Genomic DNA, 14,647 nt, shown 5'->3' on the forward strand with positions numbered 1-14,647 from the left:
TTCAGACAATAGTGGATGTTCTCATTGGCAGGAGGACTACCCTACTTCCGGTCCTCCAAGGCTCCCCGTTAGCTTCTATAGAAGATCGCGCCCCGTTGCAGCGGACAGCTAGGAGCATGCGCCGTTCTTGCTGACACCGAGGAGTATGCGCTGTACACTCTGTGGCAATGCTGCGATTACTGACAAATTTAAGTCTCCAAATGCCAATAGGAGAAAAAGAAACAGTAGAGTCAATATTTATTTATTTATGACTCGACATAACCAAACATGCTCCTCACTAGTTTTGCTATTCACCTTGCCGACACCCCTCATGATTTTACAAATCTCAATAAGTTCACCCCTCAACCTCCTCCACTCCAGTGAATAAAGTCTCAGCCTCTCCTTATAACTCAAACCCTTCAGTCCTGACAACATCCTGGTACATCTTTACCGAACCTTCTCTAATAGTATCCTTCCGATAACAGGGCGACCAGAACTGTACTCAGTGTTCTAAAAGTGGCCTCACCAACATCCTGTATAATTTCAAAATGATGTCCCAACTCAATATTCAACGGTGTGGGCAGCACGGTGGCACAGTGGTTAGCACTGCTGCCTCACAGCGCCAGAGACCCGGGTTCAATTCCCGCCTCAGGCGACTGACTGTGTGGAGTTTGCACGTTCTCCCCGTGTCTGCGTTGGTTTTCTCCGGGTGCTCCGGTTTCCTCCCACAGTCCAAAGATGTGCAGATCAGGTGAATTGGCTATGCTAAATTGCCCGTAGTGTTAGGTAAGGGGTAAATGTAAGGGTATGGGTGGGTTGCGCTTCGGCAGGGCGGTGTGGACTTGTTGGGCCGAACGGTCTGTTTCCACATTGTAAGTAATATAATCTAATGAAGGTGTGAACAATGAAGGCAAGTGGGCTAATCAACTCTTAACCACTCCGTCTACCAGTGATGCAATTTTCAAAGAACTATGTACCTGAACCACACCCCCATGTCTCTGTTCTACAACATAACCCAGGGCCCTGCCAGTAACTGCTACAAGTCCTCCCTTTTTTTTTTAAAAGCAAAATGCAATTCCTCACTTTTATCTATACCTCTCACGTGTACACGCTCTCTCTCGGACACAGACACACACCACCCAACACGCTCACAGGCTTATACTCCATCACACTCATACATTACCAGTTTTTGTTTTAAAGCTGCTCATTTCTGAGGGAGATCCAAGATGGCGGCGACCCAGCAAGTCTGAGTCTACAGTGCTCCTCCCAAGACTTGGGTAAAGTGGGTCACCCACCCCCACCACACTCACCAAATCATTTATAATAGTTGTTTAATTTAATTAGTTGTTTAATATTAAACTTAAACAATCTAATCTTTAGTTAAAATGACTAAAGGGAAGGGAGCCCGCAGCTCTCAACAAGCAGGACCCCCTCCCCCATCCTCTCCAGCTGCAGCAGAGGCGTCCACAGCCGCCCCAGGGGACTTACCTATAGGGGCAAGCCTTGTGGAGATGATCTCCAAGCTGGATGCGAAGATCGACGCGTTTATCGAGTAGTCCCGAAGTCGATGGGACTCACTCTCAGCCGCGCTGCAGAAGCACGACCGAGACATTAAAGAAATCGAGCGCCGAGTCGGAAGGGCGGAGCTAAAGGCCGCGACCTCCGAAACTGCAGCACAATTGGCCGTGGATCAGGTCCGGACTCTCGAACAGCGAGTCCGGACCTTAGAGAATCACACTGACGACCTCGATAATCGAGGTGGTCGAAAAAAATATTCGTTTGCTGGGCCTTTCCGAACGGGAAGAGGAAGGCCAGCTTACAGTATTCCTGGAGCAGTGGCTGTCACAGCTTTTAAATCTGGAAGCTGGATCAGGCCAGGTAAGGGTGGAATGGGCCTACCGGGTCGTAATACGCGGGCCCGGCTCGAACCAGCGTCTCCGGCTCGAACCAGCGTCTCCGCCTGGTCCTGTTTCGGCTGCAGAGCTACAAGGAGAGGCAGATACTTCTAGAAGCCTCTAGAAATCTCGGAAAAGACCCCCAAGCTATGATCTATAAAGGATCCAAGATCATGTTATTCCAGGACTTTTCCCCGGCTCTGGGTCGAAAGAGGAAGGCATTCGACGAGGCGAATAAGCATTTAAGGGACTTAAATATTCAGTACTCCTTACGCTACCCAGCGACGCTACACTTTAACCATGAAAGATCCGTATATAACTTTGGATCACCAGAAAAGGCTAAGGAATTCTTAGACTCTCTTAGATAAACTGTAAGACATAATGGATGTTGGTTTGCCTTTCCCCCCGCTTTGGTTTATATCCCCCCCCTTTTTTCTTCTTTCTCTTACTTTACTGTTTAATATTATCATGAGGAGAGGGATTTGATTTTCTCCCTCCCCTTGGGGTTGGTGTTGGCAGGGGGAGGTGGTTACCTTATTCAATTTTACCTCTGTCTCTAGGAGCGGGGTTGTTTTCCCTTGTTATTTTGTACTATTATATTTAATTATTATTTGTTCAGGTGGTAATTTTTATAGTTATATGTTTATATATGGTATTAACGTTACCAAATATATCCGGGTGTTGGTGTGGGTGGGGGTAGGGTGCTCACTGTTAAGTCTAGCTTTGTATTATATTTGAATTCTCATTTTATTGAGGAGCGCCTGGTTCAAGGGTGGGGCATTGGTTGGGAGAGGATATGATGGACTTTTGGAAAGGAAGTGACACTCCCTGGGAACAAGGGGGAAAATCTCCACTTAGATATGTTTTATATTTTTTTTATTTAGAAATAGTTTTTTATTGTATTGTTGTGGGTGTATTAGAGAGGCTTTATTGTTGTAAATTTTATATGCTCTACGCTCGGGATGTTCTGGATAGGGTTCCCCCTCCCGAGGGATCTCGGATTGGCCCAGATGATTATGGTTGATCAGTCGGTTAAGTGGTGCACCTGAAATGTCAAGGGGAGTAATTCGCCAGTCAAAAGGAAGAAAATATTATCAAATCTTAAGAAGGAAAGAGTTGATATAGCTCTCCTACAGGAGACACACCTGTCGGATAAAGAACACTTGAAATTACGACAGGGTGAATTTGATCAGGCCTTTTTTTCTTCTTTTAGCTCAAAAAGCAGGGGAGTTGTTATTCTTGTCCGAAAGAGTTTCCCTTTCAAAATCCTAAAGCAGATAAAAGACGAATCTGGACGATATATTTTGATTAAAGCCCTCATAAATGGAGAGGAATATGGGATTTTAAATTTGTACTGCCCTCCGGCACACCCCTTTAAATTTATAACGGAAGCCTTTTCAAAATTGATGGCTTTTGGTGCCTATCATATAATTATAGTGGGAGACTTTAATTGTATTATGGATCCGGAAATAGATAGGATTCCCAAGAGTACTGCAGGAGTATCTCCCAGATCGAGACAATTGATGGATCTGAACAAAGAATTAGGATTAGTATATGTATAGAGATGTCTTCATCCACAGGGCAGAGATTTTTCTTTTTACTCCAATCCACATAAATGTCATACCAGAATTGATATGTTTTTCGCCCCCCTCGATTTTTAAAAATTCCATATCATCCTGTAAAGTAGGTAGTATAGCAATTTCCGATCACGCTGCTGTATATATGGAAACTAAGGCGAGGAACAATGGGACATCCCCTCAGCATTGGCGTATGGACCCCTTCCTAATGAAAGATAGTAAATTTGTAAAGTACTTCTCTCAAGAATTTAAAACTTTTTTAGATATTAATTCAGGTACAGCTAGCAACCCATCAATGATGGGGGAGACCATCAAAACTTACACACGAGGTTTGATCATCTCCTATTCAGCGACCCAGAAGAAATTGAAGGGAGAACAACAGCGTCTGCTTGAAGCTCGCTTAAAAGCAGCTGAAACAGCATACACTGATAGACCTTCTATTATTAAATTGCAAAGGATTACGGCTCTTAGGACAGCTCTAAACACTACGCTTACTCAAACGGCTAAGAGGGAAATATTATTTGAAAAACAAAGGTTATATGAATATGGCGACAAACCAGGGAGATACTTAGCATTTCTTGCAAAGAAAAAAAAGGCCCCTCAGACTATTACGTCTATCAAGGAAAGTACGGGTATTTTAACTCATGATCATAAAAAGATTAATGCGATCTTTAGAGAATTTTATTCTGAGTTATATAAATCGCAGGATTGTGAAGATAGGACGAGGAGGATGCAGTCATTTTTTAAAAATTTGACCTTTCCAGGCCTAACTCCGAAACAAGTATCGGTCCTAAATGCTCCTCTTACAGTCCAAGAAATACTTGATGTAATTAGGCAACTTCAGAGTGGTAAGGCACCGGGCCCAGATGGTTTTCAAGCTGAATTCTATAAAGAATTTATAGAAATATTGGCTGGTCCACTTATGGACATGTATAACTATGCATGTAATCAGGGCTGTCTCCCGCCTTCGCTGAAAGAGGCAAATATCTCTCTCATCCTTAAAAAAGGAAAGGATCCAGAAGATTGTACATCATATAGGCCAATATCCTTGCTAAATGTAGATTTTAAAATCCTTTCTAAAACGTTAGCACTGAGACTAGAAAGGGTACTGCCACATATTATAAAGGAGGATCAGACGGGGGTTTATTAAGGGCCATAGATCATCCAATAATATTAGAAGGGTTTTGAATATGATTCAAGCCTGTCATCAGGGAAAGATACCAGGAGTAGTGGTTTCATTAGATGCGGAAAAGGCATTTGATAGGGTTGAATGGTCATATTTGTTTTACACATTGGAAAGGTTTGGCGTTGGTCAGGTGTTTACCAAATGGGTCTCAACATTGTATAGTGATCCCAAAGCAGTTGTGGTTACCAATGGATTAGGTTCAGATAGCTTCAGTGTGGGTAGGGGCTGCCGTCAGGGATGTCCCCTCTCGCCATTGTTATTTACACTAATAATTGAACCACTAGCAGAAGCTATACGAGCTGATCCTAATATAACGGCCCCGAGGATTGGTACAGGTAAACATAAAATTACCCTTTATGCAGATGATGTTCTTCTATTCCTCAGTAATTCTCTGATGTCCGTACCTCGCCTAATCCAAGTTATTAATACATTTAGCGCATTCTCAGGCTATAAAATTAATTTTTCAAAATCGGAGGCTATGCCAAAGGGTGGTCTTGCTATGACGCCCCACTTAGTGGACGGATCCCTTTTTCCCTTTCGTTGGTCCCTGGAGGGCTTCTTATATTTAGGCATTTTATTACTCCAGTATTTGGTCAGTTGTATAAGGCTAATTTTGTGCATTTACTGGAAAGGATAAGGCAGGACCTCCAGCGATGGGGAGACCTTCCAATTTCCTGGTTGGGTAGAATAGCACTAATCAAAATGAATGTCCTATGAGAATGTTTCTGGTGATGCTGCCGAGGATGGCTCTATGTAAATTATATGGCTGGCTGGAATCATAGACGGCCCCTCATTAAGCTGAAGAAGCTACAGCTTCCACAGACAAGGGGAGGATTGGACTTCCCAGACTTTAGGAAATATCAGTTAAGTTCCCTATTAAGTTACATAGCTGATTGGGTCTTGTCTGATCCACAATCAATCTGGTTGGACATCGAGGCCTCTCAAGTAAAATACCCACTTATTAACCTTTTATTTTCAGACAAGAGGAAAATCATTACAGATCACTGTAAAAACCCTATAATACTAAACACAATTAAGGCTTGGAATATAATGCGGCAAAATGAGGGCAACTCACATAAAACATCCCCCTATGCACCGATAGTGGGAGCATGGGGATTCCAACCGGAGTTTACAGATGCCACTTTTCAACTCTGGAGATCCAGGGGTATCTCATGTCTCGGGGATTTATTTAAAGATGGGGTCCTGATGTCTTTCGGACAGCTGCGTCAGAAATTCGGATTACCCAATGGAGACCTCTTTCGATACTTCCAAATTCGAGATTTTATACAGAAGAAGACTACGTTATTAGATAGTCTTTATAAATCCGATAGAGAATGTAGTGTCCTACGACCAGTGGGGGTATCTTCCGTCAGTAATATTTATCATTTGCTACATGATGAAGTATCGGGAGATATGGATAATCTGCTTAAAACATGGGATCAGGATTTGGGACTAGAAATCTCTATAGAAACATGGAATGATATTTGGGAAAATGCTAGAAGAATTACTATTTGTAACAGAACCCAGGCTATCCAGCTGAAGATACTTCATAGGGCCCATATAGCACCGTTTCGACTGGCAAAATTTAAGGCAGGAGCATCTCCAATGTGTCCTAAATGCAAAATAGAGGTGGGCACTCTTATACATTGCCTATGGACCTGTCATAAGATCCGTAGATATTGGACTAAAGTAGCAAGTACCCTGACAGAAGTTTTAGGAACGGAAATTAAAGTGGACCCTGTATCTCTCCTTTTGGGCTTTTCGAACTTTCCCTCCCTGGACATGTACTGGAAGAGACTATTTTCTATTCTTTCTTTCTGTGCAAGGAAAAATATTTTGGTGAACTGGGTGGCTGAGGGGCCCCCCTGGACTTTCAAATTGGCACAGATTAATTATGGAATGTATTTCCCTTGACTTCCTCACAAATATGGTGCACCGAAAGACCGAATTATTTTATAAAATATGGCAGCCCTTCTTGAGTTACATAAATACAGATATTTCAGCTATCCTAACAAGGGCTTTTATTTAATTGAGATTACAAACCTGGCTGGTCCGGGGCCCCTCGGGAGAGGAATCCCGCACGAATACGGGTTTTATTACACCTGATGTTAACACATTCCGAGCATGTAAGAGACTTAAATATACACTCTGGTTAGTTGTAGGTCAGATTAGTAGACAGTTGAGTTTTGTTTCTTTTTCTTTTTTGGGTGTTTTTTCTTTTCTTTCTTGTTAAATTTTGGCTATTGATATACAATTAACTCAAATATACAATGTTTATATCTGAGAGTTTTGTTTATTTTTGTAAACTTGTAAAAATGTTAAATTTCTAATAAAAATATCTATAAAAAAAAAGCTGCTCATTTCTTTCTGCCTCCTGCACTAAGTTTAGAACATAGAACAATACAACGCAGAACAGGCCCTTCGGTCCTTGATGTTGCGCCGACCTGTGAACTATTCTCAGCTCATTCCCTGACACTATCCCAACATCAACCATGTGCTTATCTAAGGATTGTTTAAATCTCCCTAATGTGGCTGAGTTGACTACCTTAGCAGGTATGGCATTCCACACCCTTACCACTCTCTGCATAAAGAACTTGCCTCTGACACCTGTCTTTAATCTATCACCCCTCAATTTGTAGTTATGCCCCCTAATAAAAGCTGACTTCACCATCCCAGGAAAAATTCTTTCACTGTCTACCCTATCTAATCCTCTGATCATCTTATATGCCTCTATCAAATCCCCCCTTAGCCGCCTTCTTTCCAATGAGAACAGACCCAAGTCTCTCAGCCTTTCCTCATAAGACCCACCCTCCAGACCAGGCAACATCCTGGTAAATCTCCTCTGCTCCTTTTCCAATGCTTCCCACATCCTTCCTGAAATATGGGGACCAGAACTATACACAATATTCCAAGTGTGGCTGCACCAGCATTTTGTATAGTTGCAGCATGATATTGCGGTTCCGGAACTCAATCCCTCTACGAATGAAACCTAACACACCGTATGCCTTCTTAACAGCACTATCCACCTGAGTGGCAACTTTCAGGGATCTACGCACATGGACTCCAAGATCACTGCCTTCCTGTTATTCTTCCCAAAGTGCATCACCTTACATTTAGCTGCATTGAACTCCATTTGCCACCTCTCAGCCCAATTCTGCAGTTTATCCAAGTCCCCCTGCAACCTATAACATTCTTCCAAACTGTCCACTACTCCACCGACTTTAGTGTCGACTGCAAATTTACTAATCCATCCAACTATGCCTGTGTCTAAGTCATTTAAAAAATGACAAACCGCAGTAGTCCGAAAACTGATCCTTGTGGCACACCACTAGTAACCGGACTCCAGGCTGAATATTTTCATAAACTACCACTCGCTGCCTTCTTTCAGAAAGCTAGTTTGTAATCCAAACTGCTAAATCACCCTCAAACCCATGCCTCTGCATTTTCTCCAATAACCTACCACGTGGAACTTTATCAAAGGCTTTACTGAGGTCCATGTACACCACGTCAACTGCCCTACCCTCATCTCCATGCTTGGTCACCTTCTCAAAAAACCCAATGAGGTTTGTGAGACACGATCTGCCCTTGATGAAACAGTGTTGACTATCTGAAATCAAATTGTTGCTTGCTAGATGATTATAAATCCTTTCTAATATTCCTTTCCAAAAGCTTTCCTTCAACAGAAGTAAGGCTCATTGGTCTATAACTACCTGGGTCATCTCTGCTGCCCTTCTTGAATAAGGGCACAACATTTGCAATCCTCCACTCTGGTACTAAATCTGTAGACAATGACAACTCAAATATCAAAGCCAAAGGCTCTGCTCTCTCCTCCCTAGCTTTCCAGAGAATCCTTGGATAAATCCAATCCGGCCCAAGGTACTTGTCTATTTCACTCCTTTTCTAGAATTGATAACACCTGTGTGCAACTAACCTTGATCCTTTCGAGTCTAATATCTCGTACATCATTCTTCTCCTCTACAATATTCTCCTTTTCCTGAGAGATATTCATTAACACCTCTCCAATCTCCACAGGGCCCACACTCAACTTCCCACTTCTGTCTTTGATTGGCCCTATTCCTACCCTAATCATCCTTTTATTCCTCACATACCTATAGAAAGCTTTAGGGTTCTCCTTTATGTGTTAAAGACTGCTCATGTCCTCTCTTTGCTCTTAACTCTCTCTTTAAATCCTTCTTAGCTGATCTGTAACTCTCCATCGCCTCATCTGAACCATCTTGCCTCATCAACACATAAGCCTCCTTCTTCTTTGTAACAAGAGATGCAATTTCTGTTGTAAACCACAGTTCCCTTACCTTATCACTTCGTGCCTGACAGGGACATACCTATCAAGGACACACAATAACTTTTCCTTAAACCAGCTCCACATTTCAATTGTCCCCATCCCCTGCATTTTGCTACCCTATTCTATGCATCCTAAGTCTTGCCTAATTGCATTATAATTGCCCTTGCCCCATCAATAACTCTTGACCTGTGGCATGTTCCTATCCCTTTAAATTGCTATATGAAACCTAACTGAATTATGGTCACTCTCTCCAAAGTTTTCACCTTCCACTAAATCAAACACCTGGCCTGGTTCATTACCAAGCACCAGATCCAGTGTGACCTCCCTTCTTGTCGGCCTTCGACATACTGTGTCAGAAAGCCCTCCTGCGCACACTGGACAAAAACTGATCCATATGACGTACTAGAGTGAAAGCATTTCCAGTCAATGTTGGGGAAGTTAAAGTCCTACCCAGAATAATTTTGCTAATCCTCTCTTCCACCTCCCTGGAACTCTGCGGAAGCCTATAAAAAAAACTCCAAGCAGTGTGACCTCTCCTCACCTGTTTCTAACCTCAGCCCACATTACCTCAGTAGACGAGTCCTCATCAAAAGTTCTGTCAGCCACCGTTATACTATCCTTGACTAACAAGGCCACGCCTCTCCCTCTTTTACCGCCTTGCCTGTTCTTAATGAAAGATCAAAACCCTGGAACCTGCAACATCCATTCCTCACCCTGCTCTATCCATGTCTCCAAAATGGCCACAACATCCAAGTCCCAGGTACCTAGCCGTGCTGCAAGCTCACCGACCTTGTTGCGGATACTCTGGCGTTGAAGTAGACACACTTCAAACCACTTCACTGTCTGCCAGCACATTCCTGTGACCCTGAAATCCTGTCCTTGTCCTTCCTACTCTCATCCTCCTGTGCACTACAGCTATACCCCCTATTCCCATCCCCCTGCTGAGCTAGTTTAAACCCACTCGAATAGCTCCAGCAAATTTCCCACCCAGGATATTAGTACCCCTCTGGTTAAAGTGAAGACTGTCCTGTTTGTACAAGTCCCACCTTCCCCAGGATGAGCCCCAATTATCCAAAAGCCTGAAACCCTTCCTCCTGCACCATCCTTGCAGCCACGTGTTTAGCTGATATCTCTCCCTATTCCTTGCTATCACGTGGCAAGGGTAACAAACCAGAGATAACCACTCTGTTTGTTTAGATTAGATTAGATTACAGTGTGGAAACAGGCCCTTCGGCCCAACAAGTCACACCGACCCGCCGAAGCGAAACCCACCCATACCCCTACATTTACCCCTTACCTAACACTACGGGCAATTTAGTATGGCCAATTCACATGACCCTGCACATCTTTGGACTGTGGGAGGAAACCGGAGCACCCGGAGGAAACCCACGCAGACACGGGGAGAACGTGCAAACTCCACACAGTCAGTCGCCTGAGGCGGGAATTGAACCCGGGTCTCTGGCGCTGTGAGGCAGCAGTGCTAACCACTGTGCCACCGTGCCGCCCACTCTGTTTGTTCTAGCCCTCAGCTTCCACCCTAGCTCCCTGAAATCCTGCCTTACATCCCTACCCCTTTTTTGTTGTGGTTAGCACTGCTGCCTCAGCGCCAGAGCCCCGGGTTCCAATTCCCCACCCACGTCTGCGTGGATATCCTCCCACAGTCCAAAGACGTGCGGGTTAGGGTGAATTGACCAAGCTAAATTGCCCCGTAGTGTTATGTGACGGGGAATGCGGAAGATGGACCATCAGGTTCTGAAGCTGTTGCTACTCCTCCCCTGCAAATACAGATAGAGCTTCACCTCAGACTGCAACTTCATTTTTTCATTCTGGGGTTAAATTGTTGACTTGCAGCAACTGAAAAGAAAGCAAGTGAATCCAGGGAGGGGACAGAGTCGGGAAATGTTGGTCCAGGTCTGTGTCTCAATTGGCAAACACACGGCAAATGCAGTTCCACAGTGTGAAGTTTAGATTAGATTACATTACAGTGTGGAAACAGGCCCTTCGGCCCAACAAGTCCACACCGCCCCGCCGAAGCGCAACCCACCCATACCCCTACATTTACCCCTTACCTAACACTACAGTCAATTTAGCATGGCCAATTCACCTGACCTGCACATCTTTGGACTGTGGGAGGAAACCGGAGCACCCGGAGAGAACGTGCAAACTCCACATACTCAGTCGCCTGAGGCGGGAACTGAACCCGGGCGATTCAATTCCCGGTTATAGCCTCGGTTATTAGATTAGATTACATTACAGTGTGGAAACAGGCCCTTCAGCCCAACAAGTCCACACCGACCCGCCGAAGCGCAACCCACCCATACCCCTACATTTACCCCTTACCGAACACTACGGGCAATTTAGCATGGCCAATTCACCTGACCTGCACATCTTTGGACTGTGGGAGGAAACCCACGCAGACACGGGGAGAACATGCAAAATCCACACAGTCAGTCGCCTGAAGTGGGAGTTGAACCCGTGTCTCTGGCGCTGTGAGGCAGCAGTGCTAACCACTGTGCCATCGCGCCGCCCAAAAATAACTGCTGAAAGGAGGTGCGTTGTTTAAATGGTGATATATTGGGATGTGAAGAAAGTCAGGACTGCAGATCCTGGAGATGAGAGTCAAAACGTGTGGCACTGGAAAAGCACAGGAGATCAGACAGCATCCGAGGAGCAGGAGAATCGACATTTCAGGCACGAGCCCTTCCTCAGGAATGATGTGTGCATGTAAAAAGTGGCATCAGCGTCCTTCCACACCAGTCACTGCCAGTTGTCAGACGGATGCAGCAAGCAATCAGCAAGGCAAGAGGTATATTAGCAAGAGGAATTGATTTCAGAAGTAGGGATGTCTTCCTGCAGTTAGGGGGTCATTGAATATATTCAAGGCTGAGTTCATCTGATTTTAGAACAACCATGAAGTGGATGTTTATGGGGGAAGGCAAGTAAAATGGTTTTAAGACCAGTACAGAACAGTTACAGAGTCATACAGCACAGAACAGACCCTTCAGCCCAACTAGCTCTGATCTCCAGCATCTGCAGTCCTCACTTTCTCCCCTAATTAAGTCTTCCCCTCTGGGAAAATAATTCTTCCTATCCACCCCTGTTTACACCCCTCATGGTTTTTAGGCCTCAATCAGAACCCCCCCTCAACCTCCTTATTTCCAATGAAAATAATCCTAATCTACTCAACCTCTCCTCATAGCTAGCGCTCTCCATAACAGGCAACATCCTGGTGAACCTCCTCTGCACTCTCTCCAAAAGTATCCACATCCTTTTGGAAATCTGGCGACCGGAATTGTACGCAGTATTCCAAATGCGGTCGAACCAAAATCTTGTATAACTTTAACATGACCTGCCAGCTCTTTTACTCAATCCGTCCGATGATGGAACGCGTGTTGTAAGCTGCCTTGACCACTCTACTGACATGCGTTGCCACCTTCAGAGAACAATAGACCTGAACACCCAGATCTCTCTGTACATCAATTTCCCCTAGGACCTTTCCATTTACGTATAGCTCGCTCTTGAATTGCATCTTCCAAAATGTATCACCTCACATTTGTCTGGATTGAACTCCATCTGCCATTTCTCTTCCCAACTCTCCAATCTATATTCTGCTGTATTGTCTGACAGTCCCCTTCACTATCTGATATTCCAACTTGCTAATGAGGCACCCGATACCTTCACCTTTCAACCTCCTGTGCTTCAGTGAAAAAAGTCCCGGCCTACCCACCAATAGGTGCGAAAGCAAACCAAACGCCGCCTTCACTACTCTGTCCACCTGAGACTCCAGCACTCCAAGGTCTCTTTATTCTGCAACACTCCCCTTAACTGTGTCAGTCCTGCCTGGATTGCTTGACCAAAATGCAAACCTCTGATTTCTCTAAATTAAACCCCAACTGACACTCCTCGGCTCATCAGTCGATCCCATAAATTCTAATTTATAGTAAACTCTTTCCTCTTTTATTCCCTGGAAGCTGAAAATCTCCATCCCACACTCACTCCCTCCATTTTCACTTTGGTTATAACGGAAGAATGTAACTGAGAAACTTATCAGCCACGATTGAATGGAATGAGCAGACCTGGTGGCCTAATTTCTGCTCCTATGTCTTGTGGTCTCTTGCTGTCCTGGACACCGAGAGAGAGAATTGGGACCAGCATTGAACCGATCATGACTGGATATGGATCTACCTGCATCTAGGTAGATGGGCTGGGACTTTTTCACTGGCGCATAGGAGGAGGAGATGTGACCTTATCAAGATTTATAAAATCATGAGGGGAGAGATGAGGTGAACGACAGGTGCTCTTCCCCTAGGGTTGGGGTTTCAAGATTAGGGAGCAAATTTTGATGGTAACAGGAGAAAGAGATTTTTAAAAGACTTGAAGGGCACAATTTTTTTATACAGAGTGGTTCACATGCGGACTAAATGTCTCAAGGAAGTGGTGGATGCAGGTACAGTAACGACGTTTAAAAGACATTTGGATCAGTTCATGAATAGGAAAGGTTTGGAGGGATATGGGCCAAACACTGGCAGGTGGGACTGGTTTAGTTTGAGAACATAGTCAGCATGGGCTAGTTGGACTGAAGGGTCTGTTTCTGTGCTGCATGGCTCTGTAACTCGGTCCTATACTAGTCTTAAAACCATTTTCTTGCCTTCCCCATAAACATTCACATAAAAATCAGATGAACTCAGCCTTGAATATATTCAATGACCCCCTAACTGCAGGAAGACATCCCCATTTCTGAACTTAACCTCTTGCTAAGACACCACTTGCCTTGCTCATTGCCTGCTGCACCTGTCTGACAACTGGCACAGAAGGACACTGATGCCCCTCTGAACATCCACGCATCATTCCTGATGAAGGGCTCGTGCCCAAAACTTCGACTGTCCTACTGCTCGGATGCTGCTTGACCTGCTGTGCTTTGCCAATTGTGGTCTTCTCTACATCGGGGAAAGCGAGCGTAAACTTGGGAAACGGTTTGCTGAGCATTCCAGCTGGGTCCGCAGAGGCTGAGCGGACTTCCCATTTTAATGCCCCTTCCCACTCCCCTTCTGACATGACTATCTTTGGCTTCCTCCATTACCACAACAAACCAAACCACAAATTGGAGGAACAAAACCTCCATCTTCTGTCTGAGCAGTCAACAGCCCGGAGGACTCAACACTGAGTTCTCCAGACCCACAGCAGTGTGGTTGAGGGTAAACAGCACAAGGATTAAACACACAGTGAGGGGCAAACAGCACAAGGATTAAACACACAGTGAGGGTAAACAGCACAAGGATTAAACACACAGTGAGGGTAAACAGCACAAGGATTAAACAAACAGTGAGGGGGAAACAGCACAAGCCCCAGTAAAAGCAGATGGAAAGTGAGTGTAAAATGTCACTATGACAGGACAGGCCCCACATTCCTTCCCCTCCGTCCCCCCCCAACCTGCCTCACCTTTCATCTCCCGGGCCCAGTACCTTCCAGGTGGCCCCATAGTTGACACAGGGGCCGCCCCACGACCAGTAGAACTCCACCACCCAGGCGGCCGACGAGTTCCCAAACAGGCCCTTAACCCCATCCGCCTCCAGAATGCTCACCGGCTCCTGCCTGCTGTACAGCCGGCCGGTGTGGCCGTGACACAGCAGCTGCGCCAGGAAGGCGGCGGTGCCCAGTGACGGGTGTCTGCCCCGGGCCGCACGGCGCCATTTTCCTAACGGCCGCC

At 45.1% G+C, this 14,647-nt stretch overlaps 1 protein-coding gene across 1 annotated transcript in view; it reads right to left on the bottom strand.

Annotated features, from left to right (window-relative positions):
• LOC148144445 (uncharacterized) overlaps nt 1-14,647 on the bottom strand; it is a 248,217-nt gene extending 233,570 nt beyond the window's left edge. Inside the window, exon 1 of the mRNA XM_087974734.1 lies at nt 14,523-14,647. The gene's annotated coding sequence lies outside the window, so the exon portion shown is untranslated. The remainder of the gene's footprint in view (nt 1-14,522) is intronic.

Source organism: Chiloscyllium plagiosum, unplaced genomic scaffold, assembly GCF_037043375.1.
Source record: "Chiloscyllium plagiosum isolate Xiang-an unplaced genomic scaffold, Cpla_swu_hap1 HiC_scaffold_27, whole genome shotgun sequence".
Taxonomy (NCBI): domain Eukaryota; kingdom Metazoa; phylum Chordata; class Chondrichthyes; order Orectolobiformes; family Hemiscylliidae; genus Chiloscyllium; species Chiloscyllium plagiosum.